The sequence below is a fragment of the Chiloscyllium plagiosum genome, unplaced genomic scaffold (genome assembly GCF_037043375.1).
Source record: "Chiloscyllium plagiosum isolate Xiang-an unplaced genomic scaffold, Cpla_swu_hap1 HiC_scaffold_6, whole genome shotgun sequence".
NCBI lineage: Eukaryota > Metazoa > Chordata > Chondrichthyes > Orectolobiformes > Hemiscylliidae > Chiloscyllium > Chiloscyllium plagiosum.
The window spans coordinates 9,326,631-9,342,646 of record NW_028270144.1 but is presented as its reverse complement, the minus strand read 5'-3'; the positions used below and the strand labels follow the sequence as shown (position 1 = coordinate 9,342,646).

General features: G+C 39.9%; 1 long non-coding RNA gene across 1 annotated transcript in view; it reads right to left on the bottom strand.

Annotated features, from left to right (window-relative positions):
* LOC148149707 (uncharacterized) overlaps positions 1-14,235 on the bottom strand; it is a 340,804-nt gene extending 326,569 nt beyond the window's left edge. The window contains exon 1 of the long non-coding RNA XR_015757325.1: positions 14,060-14,235. This is a non-coding gene — a long non-coding RNA (uncharacterized LOC148149707). The remainder of the gene's footprint in view (positions 1-14,059) is intronic.
* Positions 14,236-16,016: the final 1,781 nt, after the last annotated feature.

The window sequence follows — 16,016 nt, the reverse complement described above, 5'->3', positions numbered from 1 at the left end:
TTTTCCCTGGGGTTGGGGAGTCCAGAACTAGAGGGCATAGGTTTAGGGTGAGAGAGGAAAGATATAAAAGAGACCTCAGGGGCAACTTTTTCACACAGAGGGTGGTGCATGTATAGAATGAGCTGCTAGAGGAAGTGGTGGAGGCTGGTACAATTGCAACATTTAAGAGGCATTTGGATGGATACATGAATAGGAAGGGTTTGGAGGGATATGGGCGGGGTGCTTGCAGGTGGGACTAGATTGGGCTGGGATATCTGGTCGGCATGGACGGATTGGAATTGAAGGGTCTGTTTCCGTGCTGTACATCTCTATGACTCTTTGACTCTAAGTCACCCCTCAGCCTCTGATGCTCCAGGGGAAACAACCCCAGTCTATTCAACCTCTCCCTATAGCTCAAATCCCCCAACCCTGGCAACATCCATGAGGCAAATAGCACTGGGCAGGCCTTGTAGAATCATGAATTGCTTCCTGGTCAACATGCAAGGTGGCCTTGGCTCCTTTGATAGTCCCTAAACCTTCCCAAAACCTTGAATTATTTAATTAAGACTTCATTCAGGCAACCATTTTCTGATCGAAAAATGTACAGCCAATCAAGTTGAATTTTTCTGAACCAATTTCCCCCCATCAAGTTTGATGCCCGGGTCTTTTACTATGTCACAAAGCTGGTCCTTTTTTTTAAAAGCTGTCCCTTTTCTTAAGGATACTGTGTCCTTTGTTTTTCAGAGGGGTCGTATACAGCTCCCGGCTCTGATTAGATTAGTTTGGTACAGAAATAAAAGGGTACTGAGAGGCCTTTTTGTTTATATATAAACAGATGAGACTTGAGGCCAAAGTTTTTATATTTTTTAGAAGTAACCTGTATAAGTCAAGGGGGCATGGCCAGCTCTCTCGCTGAGCAGTTCGGTCCAGAACCAGTTAGAGAGTTCAGCAGTGAGCTGTGTGGAAACAGGCTGCTCGACTCTCTCTCCTTCTGCCTTTCTAACTTCGACCTGTAAGCCTTTCTTTCATTTTTACTGCTTTTGAGGGGTTTGTTTATTGGAATTGTTGTGCATATTTGAAACAGCATAATTAAGTCTGGTTTGGATAGTCTGAGTTATGTGCGGATTCTTTATTCTGTGATTCTTGTGCAATTTTGTGAGTAAATTTTTATCTGTTTTAAAACCTGGTAGTCAACCTAGCTAACTTACTCTGGGGAATTTTCACTGTAAACTTACTGGAACAAATTGCAAAGTTATGGTTTGGGCTGCCTGCTTAAGAATGTTTTGAGTGGTCTGAACTAGTCTATAACACCTACAATCAGTGGTAACGGAACCAGCTGCTTCTCATACGAGACTGGAACTGATGTTGTCCCCTTAATCTGTGAAGGTTTCCCGGTATAGGTTCTCAGTCTGGCTGAAACCTTACACATACATAAGGGTTGGAGTCCTTATGAGTTTCGTTAAAGACTGACTCTCTGATCAATAAAGTTGCAGTGCTGGTATCGACGTCCATTAGAATCAAGTGACCATTTCACCTAATGTTTGTTTTGATTGGTTCTGATTTGAATGTTGCTAAGCAATTTAACTCTTCCAAACCAGATGTAGATGGATTTTCTAGGGTGTGCATTCTCCTGGATACCAGTCTATGAGTTCTCTTCCTCAATTTCGGTCTAGTGGGATTCCTTTGCTGTCTTGTGTCCACATACCAGCAGCAGCTACAATGGTCACTGGCCCGGATCCTAAAGAAAATGGTAACCATTTGTTTGAGGCTTGGCTTTTTTATTTGGGTTTTGCTGTGGGCTGATTTAGAGTCCCTCTTTTCAGGATATGTCTTGAGTGAGGCTATGTAATTGCCTTCACTACAGTGATGTGCCCCAAGCTCCGTATGACTGGTGAGGGTGTCCACTTCCATCAGAATACCCTGCAACTCATATGCTCCACTTGTTGCATTTTCCAATGATAAAGCCAGTTGCAACGCCAGTGTGAAGTCCAGTTGGGCTTCAGCTAGTAGGTACTTTTGCATGGTTACATTATTAATCCCACATACCAAACGGCCTCTCAACATCTCATTAAGGGTTAAATCATAATCAAAAATCCTGATGCAGATTTGCCTGGTTGTCGATTTGCTGAGGAAAGCTAATAATGTCTCAGAATTAGAGGAAGCTTGGGTTCATACTATTCCGAACTAAATCCACCAACGTTTGAAAGGTTTTAATGTCTGGTGCCTCAGGGAAAGTTAGGGTTCTGATAAATGAAAAAGCTGTGGATCCACAAGCTGTCAGGAGAATTATTTGTTGTTTCTCAGCTGCCCCATTGTCACTTGCCTGAAAAAAAACACATTCTTTCCACATACTGGGCCTAATCTTTGATGCAAGGGTTGAATGAGTCAAGCTTCCCAAATATCAACATGATGCCAGAACTGCTTGGTCCAACTCAAAGATGACAGGTGCTAGCGAACTTCTTCAGAAGCGTGCTTGTCTCTCGTGGCCACTGAATTAACTTCACAGAGACTGGTATCCCATCACCCAAGTCACCTTTATTTACACAAGGAGAGTCCTTGACACTGATCAAGCTCCCCCATAGCCAGCTCTCAGAGTGAACAGGACATATGACACTCCTGTTCTTACCTGTCAGCCAGCGCTCCCAGATTGGACCAGATTAAAAGTCACCATTAGGGTGTGGTAGTCTATGGAGTCCACCTGGCTGACCTCATTGGAACCACTACAAAACAACAGTAATTGGTTCGTTCTTACAAATAGCTACCTCAGAGGCAGTGAAGCAAATGTCCTGTTTATGAGCTGCAAGTTTATATATTTCTATGTCAATGAACAGAAAAATCAATTATGGATAAAAGGACCTTTTGTATTAGGTCTTCCTATAATTTGCATTAGAAATAGACATTTGAGTAGCTACATTCAAAGATGATAAGAAAGTATACATCCTGAAATGACCTTAGTTTGATGACAATAGCAATAAGTGAAGGGAATGGGCAGATGGTAGGTGGAAACATCTGCGAGTAATTGATTCTTTTGATGGATGTTTTCTACAAAACAATATCTTAACTTGCCTGAAATTTGCAATGAAATTATAATAATTTACATCGTCTGGTACCTTCCACAATCTCAGTGTCACAAAATATTCCTCTGCTAAATGTAATGACTATTGTAATGTAAGACATGCAATAATTACCTTGCACACAGCAAGTTTCCTCAAGCAGCAATGAGGGTAAGATCGGAGAGTGATGTCAGTCAAGGATAATCTCAGTTGGAACACAAGGAAGATGTCCCTGCTCTCCCCAGATTACTGCAATGGGACCTTTTATATCTAGCTAAAAATATGGACAAGACTTCAATTGAAGTTTCATCCAAAAGGTCAGCAACATTTCCACAGTACTGTGCTTGAGTGGCAGCTGGATTTTACACTCCAGTCTCTAGAGTCGGATTTGAACCTATGACCTCTGACTCTGGCAAGAGCGTTACCTCTGAGTCAATACTGTAAGAGAATGTGTGTTCATAATGTACAGGGAAAACAAGTTTGCAGTGTTACAGTGTTGGTCAAATTGCAATGACTAATGGAAGCAGTATGATAAGAAAAATTGCAATTTCTTTAAAAACCTTGTTTCAAGTATGTTTAAAAGGGACTTATAAGAATTTGCACAATTTGTAAAGAGATCAACTTTAGATTTCTTGGCTAATATGAAAGACTGAGATCTGGCAACTCTTGATCTGGAAGCAGTACCAACAGGAAGGAAGTTAATTTACAAAAGCCATAAGACAAGCTGACAGTTAAGAAACCTAGGACTGAGGGTAATAAGGCCCAGGTTCAGAAGATTTTGGAAGCAGTACGGAAGGAAACAAAAATAAACTTCCAAAAGCCTGAAAGTCTGAGGGAGTAGCTTGAAGATACAAAAAAAAACTGTTTTATCAGGAGCAGTCAAACCATAAATTGGGGTGTTACTGACTGATCAGTTGAAATGGATATCTGAAAATTTACACCATCAAGGCTGTTATGAACCAAGTGTGAAAGCGTTCATAAAAGTGTACTTTGCTGATGGTAATAAAACTCGCGGGTGAAAGCTGTTATTGGATCAGACTCCTGGCCTACCCTAAGCATGAATGAGCCTTAGTATATTATGGAACTTCGTAGTAAGCTACTCCCAAATATCAGAGGTTTGTGTTGTAGAGTCTCATAGAGTCATAGAGTCATAGAGTTCTACAGCACAGAGACAGGTCCTTTGGCCCAAACTGGTCTATGCTGAGCAAAATGTCTGTCCATGCTAAGCCCATTTCCCTGCACTTGGCCCATATCTTTCTCTTCCTTTCCTATCCATGTATTTATCCAAATGCCTTTTAAATGTGGTTAATGTACCCGCCTCAACCATTTCCACTGGCATACCACCCTCTATGTAAAAAACGTTGCCCCTCAAGTTCCCTTTTATTCTTTCCCCTCTAACTTTAAACTGATCTAGTCCTTGATTTCTCAACCCTGAGAAAAAGACTTAGAGCATTCACCCTATCCATGCCCCTCATGATCTTATACACTTTTATAAGATCCCCCCTCAGTCTCCTACATTCGAAGGAAAAATGTCCTAGCTTGTCCAACCTCTCCCTTTAACTCAGACCATTGAGTCCAGGCAACATCCTTGTAATTTTCTTCTGCACTTTTTCCAGTTTAATAACATCCTTCCTCTAACAAGGTGACCAAAACTGAACACAATACTCCAACTGCAGCTTTACCAACATCCTGTACAACTGCAACATATTTTCCCAACTTCCATATTCAATGCTCTGACTGATGAAGGCCAGTGTGCCAAAAGCCTTCTTCACTGCCCTGTCTACCTGTGACTCCACTTTCAGACAACCATACACCTGAAATTTGAGATCTCTCTGTTCCATTACACTCCTTAAGACCCTACCATTCACCATGAAACTTCTACCTTGATTTGACTGTCCAAAATGCAAGACCTCACATTTATTTATATTAAACTCCATTTGCCATTTCCCCATGTGGGGCCCACTTCCCAAGTTGATCAAGGTCCTGCTGCAATTTCTGATAACCTTCCTCACTGTCCACGATACCGCCTATTTTAGTGTCATCAGCAAACTTACTAATCATGCCTTGTACATTCTCATCCAAATCATTGATATCGATAACAAACAGTAATGGGCCCAGCACCGACTCCTGAGGCACTCCACTAGTCACAGGCCTCCAGTCTGACAAGCATCCTTCCACCATTACCCTCTGCTTCCTACCATCAAGCCAACTGTGTATCCAATCTGCCAGCTCCCTCTGGATTCCATGCGACCTACCCTTCCAGAGCAGCCTACCATGTGGAACATTATCAATGACCTTACTGAAATCCATACAGACTACATCTACCATCCTGCCCTTGTCAACCTTCCTGGTCATGTCATCAAAGAACTCTAACAAATTTGTGAGGCATGATCTCACACTCACAGATCCATGCTGACCTAATCAAACCCTGTCCTTCCAAATGCATGTATATCTTCTGCCTCAGAATCTTCTCAAGTAACTTACCCACGACAGATGTTAAGCTCACTGGTCTATCGTTCCAAGGCTTTCCTTTGCAGCCCTTCTTGAATAATGGCACAACATTTGATACTCTTCAGTCTTCTGGGACCTCACCTATGGCAAACAATGATGCAATGAGCCGGAATTTCTTCTCTAGCCTCATGCAGTGTTCTTGGATATATCTGATGGGGACCAGGAGATTTATCCACCTTCATACATTCTAATACATTCAACATCTCCTCTACTGTGATATGGGCTGTCCCAAGATATCACCACTAATTTCCCAAGTTCCCAAGTCTTCATGTTTTTCCCCATGGTAAACATAGAGAAGAAATATTCTTTGAGAACCTCACCCATCTCCTACAGTTCTACACATACTTCTCATAATTATATAAGATAAATATATGCAGCATTGACTGTTTAAAGTGAAGGTAAATTTTTAAATTTACGTTTAGTTTGCAATAAAATTTGTCTGTTAATTGTTTTCAAATTTGCATTGCTTTTGATCCATGTTAAAGTAAACATTACACAGGGTGAAATTCTGTTCATAATTTCTTCATTTGGGGCTCATTTAGTAAATTTGTTTACTTTGGTTTAAATTACCCCCAAGGGAATAAAATACCATGACTAAACACAGTGAAGCTAGTGTTTTCAAATAAACCCATTGGACTATAACCCGGTGTCGTGTAATTTTTGACATTGTCCAACCCAGTCCAATGCCAACACCCCTACATCAAACACTGTGAAGCAAGATAATTGAGTCTATCACCTCTAGTTTCTTCCCATCACATCAACATGCATCACATGATTCCAACTTTTACTTCCACCATTATTGTTATTGTTAGCTTTCCTTAGATTGAATAATGACATCTACCCAGACATCTACTCCTCATTCCTGATGAAGGGCTCCTGCCCAAAACATCAATTTTCCTGCTCCTTGGATGCTGCCTGACCTGCTGTGCTTTTCCAGCATCACTCTAATCTTGACTCTATTCTCCAGCATCTGCAGTCCTCACTTTCACCTAGTTGATCCGCTCAGAATTGTCCGTTTCTGCTGCAGTTCTTTACGTGACTTGGCTGTTCAGTTCTCAACACACAAATGCTGGGGCAGGACATCCCACAAAGTAGCAGATACTAGGTTTTCTTCTTTTTCTTTCCTTCTCTGCTGCTGCTCTTCCTCATCAGGAAGGTGTTTGGACTCCAAGTACGGACAAATTGTCGCCATTTTAAACGATTGGTAGTGAGTACCTTTCTGCCATTAATGTCCACACTGTTGTGGTTCAGAGAGAGCTTCAGAACATCTTTGTGGCATTTACTTTGTCCTCCTTTGGATCTTTGAGAGTTGAGAAAACAGGCCTTGCAGTGGCGAAGCTTTTTAACTGTTTGGACAACATGTCTAGTCCATCGTTTCAGGAATGTTGCCTGAATGTGGAGCTGATTTCAAGACATCAGCATCCATTTGGCAATTGTCAGGGGTGGCATGGTGGCTCAGTGGTTAGCACTGCTGCCTCACAGCACCAGGGTCCAAGGTTCGATTCCAGCCTCGGGCGACCGCGTGTGTGGAGTTTGCACATTCTGTACGTGTGTTTCCTCAGGGTGCTCTGGTTTCTTCCCACAGTCCAAAGATGTGCGGGTCAGGTGAACTGGCTATGGTAAATTGCCCATAGTGTTAGGTGCATGAGTCAGAAGGAAATGAGTCTGGGTGGGTTACTCTTCGGAGAGTCGGTCTGGACTAGTTGGACCAAAGGGCCTGTTTCCACACTGGAGGGAATCTAATGTAAAAAACAATTGTCCCACTGAATCCAGAGAATGTGCCCAAGACATTGCTGGTGAAAATTCTCTGCTGTTTTCTGTGTGTCCAAGTATTCATTGTTGTGTGAACAAAGTGTGCTCACGTAAGAAGGAATGAAAGAATTTGTATTTACATAGCACCTTTCATAAACCAAAACAATTCATAACTCACTGATTACTTTTGAAGTATAATTGCTGTTGTTTTATGGACAAACTCTGCAATGATTTTGCGGAATGCAAGAATCTACAGACGCAAGGTTAAAGATTTTGATGGAGTGCAGCACAGCTTATCAATGATACTGCTTGGGATAGTATAGATGCAAAGAAAGAGTTACAAAGTACCTTCGATTTTTTGACAGTGTAGTTTATAGGGAAATGTAATGGATGTGTTTAAAATCATGGAAGTATGCCACAGAGTGGATATTGTTTCTAATATTTGAGGGTTTAGAAAGAGGGGACATTGGCTGAACATTAAATGTAAAATAGTTGGAACTGAGAGCAGAATTTTTTTCTTTACTTTTATGTAGCAGTTGCAGCATTGCTGATTTAAAGCAAATTGTCAAAAGAGCACCTGGCAGATTGACACCGAATAGCAATTGTAGATTTATACCCTGTCATCCATGAATACTGGATTGTACATTCTGGTGCATCATAAAAAGAGCATCAGCTTCTCTTTATGACCCAAGAACTGTAAGTATTCTTTCTTTTTTAATCATATTTCTGTGTACTGTCATGAATAACTTGTTAAAACTGTAAAGTCAAGAACAAGTGTGTGAAGAATGGCCTCAGTGACACTTAACAGAAGGTTCGCCTACTTACCTGAGACTGTTACTCTTACAAGCTCCATTACCTAGGCCAATTATTGATGCAAAATATAACATAATCTTGGAAACAAACAAGCCCAAAGCCTTTCCCTAAGCAAATAACATGACCTAATTTTTAAAATCATGTTTACAAATATGTATTACCGTACAATTCTGAATGTGATGGTACCTGTTATTCAGCCTTGTCTTGTAAGACTCCATTTATACAGACTATCCAAAACTGGCTTATACCAAGTACATTGTAAATTAGAGAGGTGACAAATAATAAACTGACAGGTCTTTCTGTGTAAGTGGTTCCATGTTCAATTCTGGAGAGACAGGCTATAATAAAAATCCAGCCTGAATTCTGCAGCATGGATTCCCAGTCTGTTGTGTTCCTAATGAGGCGACATAATGATTTAATCATCCAAACACAATTAGAACATCATCTACTCTCATATGTACAGCGTGGTGCTACAAACAGGTGAGGAGGGGCGATTTGGCTCCTTTCTTTATAAGTCCCCACCCAAATCAAGTAAAACAAATATTTTTGCTTCTTCTTTAGCACACAGCTATCACAATTCGATTCAAGATATAGTTAACTCGAGCAAAATGACTAAGCCAATTATAAATAAAAACCGAAAAAACTGCGGATGCTGCAAATCAGAAACAAAAGCAGAAATTGCTGGAAAAGCTCAGCAGGTCTGGCAGCATCTGTGGAGAGAAATCAGAGTAACATTTTGTGTCGAGTCATCCTTCTGAAATATTAACTCTGAATCAGAGTAACATTTTGTGTCGAGTCATCCTTCTGAAATATTAACTCTGATTTCTCTCCACAGAGGAGCTAGTGAAAACTGCAGATGCTGGAAAAATCAGAGTTGATGAAGAGTTAAGCTGGAAACATCACCTTTCTTGTTCCTCAGATGCTGCCAGACCTGCTGAGCTTTTCCAGCAATTTCACTTTTTTTGTTTTTAAAGACAATTATAAGGTTTTCCTGAGTGAAAGAAAAAGGAATTTCATTAACTACTAACCCCACAAATAAATAGTAGGAATACAGCATCAAGCATACGAAATACATACAATGCGTTTCAATGGAAAACATCTGGTACACACTGAAAAAATAAATACTAAGCAGTTCAAAACTCCTTTAAGGCCTTAAGGTGTTAGTTTTTTAACCTGAGATCACGTTTTTTTTAAATTCTTGACTGGTATTCTTAGTATTGATGAAGTTCTTAAATATTTCTCAATGAATTATTTTCATCTAGTTTGCTTTTTCAGTGGGCCCAGTGAAGATGATGAGATAAACAGGAAGTGGCAGAGAATCTTTCAGTTCTTGCAAACGAATCTGTTTACCTTCCCTCTTCTCCAATTGAAAATAAGATGCTGCAATTGAATTCATTACGGACTCCAGAGTCTAGCCCTATTGTCTCTCCAAACTGGCTGCTCCACACACAAAGTTTCACGTCAAATACACGAAGTGATCATATGTCTGAATTAAACAGCAAATATGAAATTCTTGATGCTGATTCACCATTGGACTTTAATTCCAGATGCTTTATTGCATTCAAATTCCATCTTTTGAACTCAGGTCCCCAGAACATTAGCTGAGTTTCTGGTAATACCAGTGGTAATACCATTGCCTCCAATGTTTGATCAAGCCATTTTTTTAAGCTTACAGAATTTCTGTCTGTACACCTCTGCATCAACAGCTATGCATTTAAAATAATGGACTTCATTTGCTTAAAGTCAGTATCACTCCTCTCAAGAGACATCCATCTTTTTCACATCAAATTCGGGATTAAATAAACAAACGTGAAAACTTGAGTCTTCAGTTAATTAGATCTGCTTTCCTCTGCAGACCTGCTTTCACAGCTCAAGTTGTCTCAGTTGGAACTTTCTTTCTCTTCCTCTTTCCTATCCCTGGGTTTTCTTTCTTCTAACCATTCTCATTCCTGCCTTTCCCTTTCTCTCAATATCTCTCTTGGTTTTTCTCTTCTATGTCTTTCTCCTTTCCTTCCTCATCTTAGTTATTGTTCCAAAGATGTGCAAGTTAGATGTGATGACCATGATAATGCTGGGTTATGGGGATAAGGTGCGGGAAATAGCTCTGGGTAGGATGCTCTTTGGAGGGTCGGCAGAGACTTAATGGGTTGAATAGCCTCTTTCTGCACTCCAGGAACTCTATGATTTGATAACTGTATTCCATTTTGTCTCTTTCACTACAGGTACAAACAAGGACTGCAGATGCTGGAAACCAGATTCTAGATTAGAGTAGTGCTGGAAAAGCACAGCAGTTCAGGCAGCATCCGAGGAGCAGGAAAATCAACATTTCGGGCAAAAGCCCTTCATCAGGAGTACAGGCAGAGAGCCTGCAAGGTGGAGAGATAAATGGGAATTTATCTCTCCACCCTGCAGGCACTATGCCTCTATTCCTGATGAAGGGCTTTTGACTGAAACGTCGATTTTCCTTCTTCTCGGATGCTGCCTAAACTGCTGTGCTTTTTCAGCAGCACTCCAATCTAGAATCTCTTTCACTAGGTTCTAAATCTAGTTTGCTGCTTGTTTTGCAATTACTGTTTTCCAGACTTTGGATGAAATTCCACCTCTAAGTATGTAGCTACTCATTTTAATTCTTCTAAGGAAAGGCTTTTAGTTTTTCATAAGTTATTTCATTCTTCAATATGAAATCATTAGTATCAAATATGGACATGTTAGCATTTTTATATCTTAGACACTCAAGAACAACTCTGTTTCAGTTTCTCTATTTAAAAAAAAACTGCTTTTCAAGCAGCAATTAATTTGGTCCACTCAATTCTGGCATTCACTCTGGCAGTATCCCCCATATTTGTCATGGCAGGTGAAATGGGGAAATTGACTCTCCTTTTTTTAAACATAGAACATAGAAAATAGAACATAGAAGAATACAGCGCAGTACAGGCCCTTCGGCCCTCGATGTGGCGCCGATCCAAGCCCACCTAACCTACACTAGCCCACTATCCTCCATATGCCTATCCAATGCCCGCTTAAATGCCCATAATGAGGGAGAGTCCACCACTGCTACTGGCATTCCATGAACTCACGACTCGCTGAGTAAAGAACCTACCCCTAACATCTGTCCTATACCTACCCCCCCTTAATTTAAAGCTATGCCCCCTTGTAATAGCTGACTCCATACGTGGAAAAAGATTCTCACTGTCAACCCTATCTAAACCCCTAATCATCTTGTACACCTCTATCAAGTCACCCCTAAACCTTCTTTTCTCCAATGAAAACAACCCCAAGTGCCTCAGCCTTTCCTCATACGATCTTCCTACCATACCAGGCAACATCCTGGTAAACCTCCTCTGCACCCGTTCCAGTGCCTCCACATCCTTCCTATAGTATGGCGACCAAAACTGCACACAATACTCCAGATGCGGCCGCACCAGAGTCTTATACAACTGCAACATGACCTCAGGACTCCGGAACTCAATTCCTCTACCAATAAAAGCCAGTACGCCATATGCCTTCTTCACCGCACTATTTACCTGGGTGGCAACTTTCAAAGATCTGTGTACATGGACACCAAGATCCCTCTGCTCATCCACACTACCAAGTATCCGACCATTAGCCCAGTACCCCATCTTTTTGTTACTCTTACCAAAGTGAATCACCTCACACTTAGCTACATTAAACTCCATTTGCCACCTTTCTGCCCAGCTCTGCAGCTTATCTATATCCCGCTGTAACCTGCCACATCCTTCCTCACTGTCTACAACTCCTCCGACTTTCGTATCATCCGCAAACTTGCTCACCCAACCTTCTAACCCCTCCTCCAGGTCATTTATAAAAATGACAAACAGCAATGGTCCCAAAACAGATCCTTGCGGAAGACCGCTAGTGATGGCACTCCAAGATGAACCTTTGCCATCAACTACTACCTTCTGTCTTCTTCCAGCCAGCCAACTCCTAATCCAAACCTCCAACTCACCCTTAATGCACCCTTCTTTCAGTCACAACAAATATTTTTATTTCTTCTTTTGCACACAGCCGTTACACTTCAAGTAAAGATGCAGTTTGCCAGGTCAAAATGAAGCAGCCAATTACAAAGTTTTCCCAAGTGAAAGAAAGAGAAATTTTATTATCTACTAACTCCCAAACAGGAAAACAACATTAGATACATTAAAATATAGGCAATATATTTAAATGGGAAAGAGTTTAATACAAATAGGAAGAATAAAGGCTGTGTAGTTTAAAAGTCTTTGGAGCTTTTAAAGTTTTAAATTTTTAATCTGAGACCATCATTGTTTAGTTGAGATTCTCAGCAATTGTGAAGTTTGTTTTGGTGAACATTTATTTCCTAGTTTGCTTTTTCACTGTGCTCTGTCTTTTCAGATGGAGGGAGAGATGGAATCTTCCTTATCTTACTTTCAAATCCATTTTCCTTCTCTCTTTTGCTATTCAAAATCAGCTGGTGAAATACAGTTCATTTAAGGTTCTTGAGTCTGCCCCTATTGTCTCTCTAAGCAACCTTAAATGAACAGTCAACCTTACAAGAACAACACGTGAAACTATCAAAGAAGGGTGAGTCAAAACAGAAGCTGCAAATTTTTTGACACATACTCTTTTGCTTGATGCCAGTGTTTTTATATAAAATAATGATTTCAGTGCAAAAGTATTATTTATTTCAAATTGGTGCCTTGACCTTGCTTCAATCTGAAGTGATCACAACAGCCATTTTAGGTCAGTTTTGTCTTTCTTTTCAAAACAATTTCAGTCTATGAAAGATCTTAGATACAACAACAAATGATGTAAGTTAAAAATTAATAATCCATATTTCCCACTATCTAAACAGTGTTGCATGTGGCTGCAATGATATAAAGGACTTAATGCTAATGATTGTCATAAGCTTCACCCCTATAATATTATATGGTCTTGGGCAGAGAACAGCTAAGGATATCAAAGCAGTAAAATCAACCTTTTGTTTCTTCTTCAATTGTCTCTGTAACAATATTGATCTTATTAATGTAACATGTACATTGATGTTATTGGGAGCACAGCTGATGATATTATAGCTTACCAAAGTATAAAACAAGCCACAAATATTTTTGATGAAGTTCTAAACACATTGATAATTGCTTCAATCTCAAGGCAAATGAAATTCTCAAATTAGCAATATTAAATAAAAGAGTTCAACATCTTTACAATTCCATGAATAATTAGATTAATGATCTTTACTGATTAGTAGTAAAATGTGACAATGGAGATTTAAAGTCAGAATTAAAAGAAGGCAGAATTGTGTTGGATTTGCTGATGGGATTTTATTAGTTTTATTACAGTCAAAGGAAAATTGGACTCTAAAGGAAGCTTCTCAGAAGCTGCATGATCAATCATAAGAGGAGAATATCAATTTTATCACAGGAGTTTAGCAGGATCCATTCTGTTCTCTATGTACAAAATGTTTAAGGATACACATAATAAGCAAGTGCAGTGAATAAGACAAGCATCAGATATTAACAGTTAGTGTCAGTACCATGGATCAAGAAAATCTCATAAGCAAAAACAGTGTCAGATATTCAAAAACAATGTTTTAACTGTTAAACAATAGATCATTTTCAGAAAATGTATTAAAGTACAACAAGTGTAACTATGTGATTAGAGGCCTGATCTTGAATAAACATGCTTTATAGCCAACAACAGTGCAACTGCAAGGTCTTAAGAGGCATAGTACTTAAGATTAAAGATAAGTTACAAGCAACTCTGCAACGCAAGGGTGTCATTTAATGGACAATTTATACATACTTCACAATCAAGAATTCTCACTCTTGAACAAGATTGCATGTTTTGATCATAATCTATTTTAATTGGTGGAAGGAGTCAAATTAGTTAAAGTCAAGGAACAAACAGATCAAGGTACATTTGGTCATGGAACAGCAGATCAAAAGATTTCCAGCAAAGGATTTCCCAAGACTCACCAGACTCATGGCAGAACCCAAACCGAAGGTAGAATTCATCAAGATTCACAACGTTGGTTTCAAAAATTCATACACTTAGCAACATAGAAACCTGTGACTTTAGCAAATTGGCAGAAGTATTTTCCACTGCCATCAACACCGAAGAAAGTCCAAACGCCAAGGCTCAGCAATGTTTGTGGGAAAACACAAGCAATCAGGTAACCAATGTGTAAGCATATTCCACATGCTGCAAAGCGTAGCACAGCCTAGTGAACAAATAGCAATGTCAGATTTGATTATCGTATTAGATACTGAGGTGATACAAGTTCAAGCAGCATATTTCAATTTTTTTATATTCTTCCAGGAAGAATTCACAGTGTATGGAGTAGATATCATGTCAAGAAAGAAGTAATCATCAAATCGTAAAACTGAGATAGCAAACGTTCTGGTTTCACTATTTATAAAAACGCTGAAAGAATATCAATGGATTCAACCTGAAATACTGAATCTAAGCACTTTTAAGCACATTGATTTAGGAATATAGGAACATAGATTTACTGATGAAGGGTTTATGCCTGAAACATCAAGTCTCCTGCTCCTTGGATGCCCCCAGACCTGCTTTGTTTGTCCAGCACCACACTCTCAACATAGGAACAGGAGTAGGCTATACAGCCCTTGAGCCTGTTCTACCTTTAAGTGAGATCATGGTTGATATGAGGCCTAATTCCATATACCTGCATTAGGCCCATACCCCTTAATATCTTTGGTTAACAAAGATTCATCAATCTCAGACATAAAATGAGCAACTAACCCAGTCTCCACTGCTATTTGTGGAAGAGAGTTCCAAGCACCTGCCACCCCCTCTGTACAGAAGTGCTTCCTAACCTCTGTCCTGAAAACTCTGGTCCTAATTATCAGATTAAGCCCCCTAATTCGAGAATCCCGATCAGTGGAAATAATTTACCTTTATCTACTCTGACTTTTCTTTATAATACCTTGAAGGCTTTGATCAGATCACCACTTAATCTTCCTAGTTCTAGAGAAAACAGACCCAATTTGTATTATCTCTCCTCATAAAGTAAAGGGAAGATCGTTTAGAACAGAGGTAAGGATAAAATTCTTCAGTCAGAGAGTGGTGAATCTATGAAATTCACTGCCACAGAAGGCTGTGGAGACCTGGTCATTGAATGCATTAAGACAGAGATAGTTAGGTTCTTGAGTGTCAAAGAGATCAAGGGTTACAGGGCGAAGGTGGGAGAATGGGATTGAGAAAGTTATCAGTCATGATTGAATGGCGGAGCAGATTTAATGGACGAACTTCTAGTCCAATGTCTTATGGTCTTCCGTCTTACAACTGCTGAAGTCCAGCATCATTCTTGAAAACCTAAAGTGTACTCCCCCCAAGGTCAATATATCCTTCTGGAGGTGTGGTGCCCAGGTCTGCTCACAGTAACTCCAAGTGGGGTCTAACGAGAGTTTTGTATAACTGCAGCATAACTTGTGTACTCAGGTCCTATAGATCTAAAGACCAGCATTCCATTAGCTCCCTTGATTATTTTCTGCACCTGTTTGTGACACTTTTAAGGTCTCTGCACCTGAACCCCCACGTTGAGCAAAGTACTAGCAAATTAACAATAAAAGTGGTGCACACAGTTTGAAAGTGGGGTGCATACAATTTCATCATTTAGAAAGGACAACCAATTTCCACAGATTCAGGCAACAGTCAAGAATAAGTTACAGGGATCAGAGATCCAGGATACTTTGAAAAAGAATGTATCTGCCTGAATCGTGCAGCCATTCTCCTCAAAGCAAAAGTCATGAGATTAAATGTTCTCCATATATTAGAGTGGAGCAATTGCCTGTGTGAGATGGAGAGATGTCATCAGTGAAGTATATCCAAGAGATAAGAAGTTAAAGGGATTTTCAGACCTCACTCTATCACAACAGAATCAAAGATAATAAACTTCAACCCACAGCT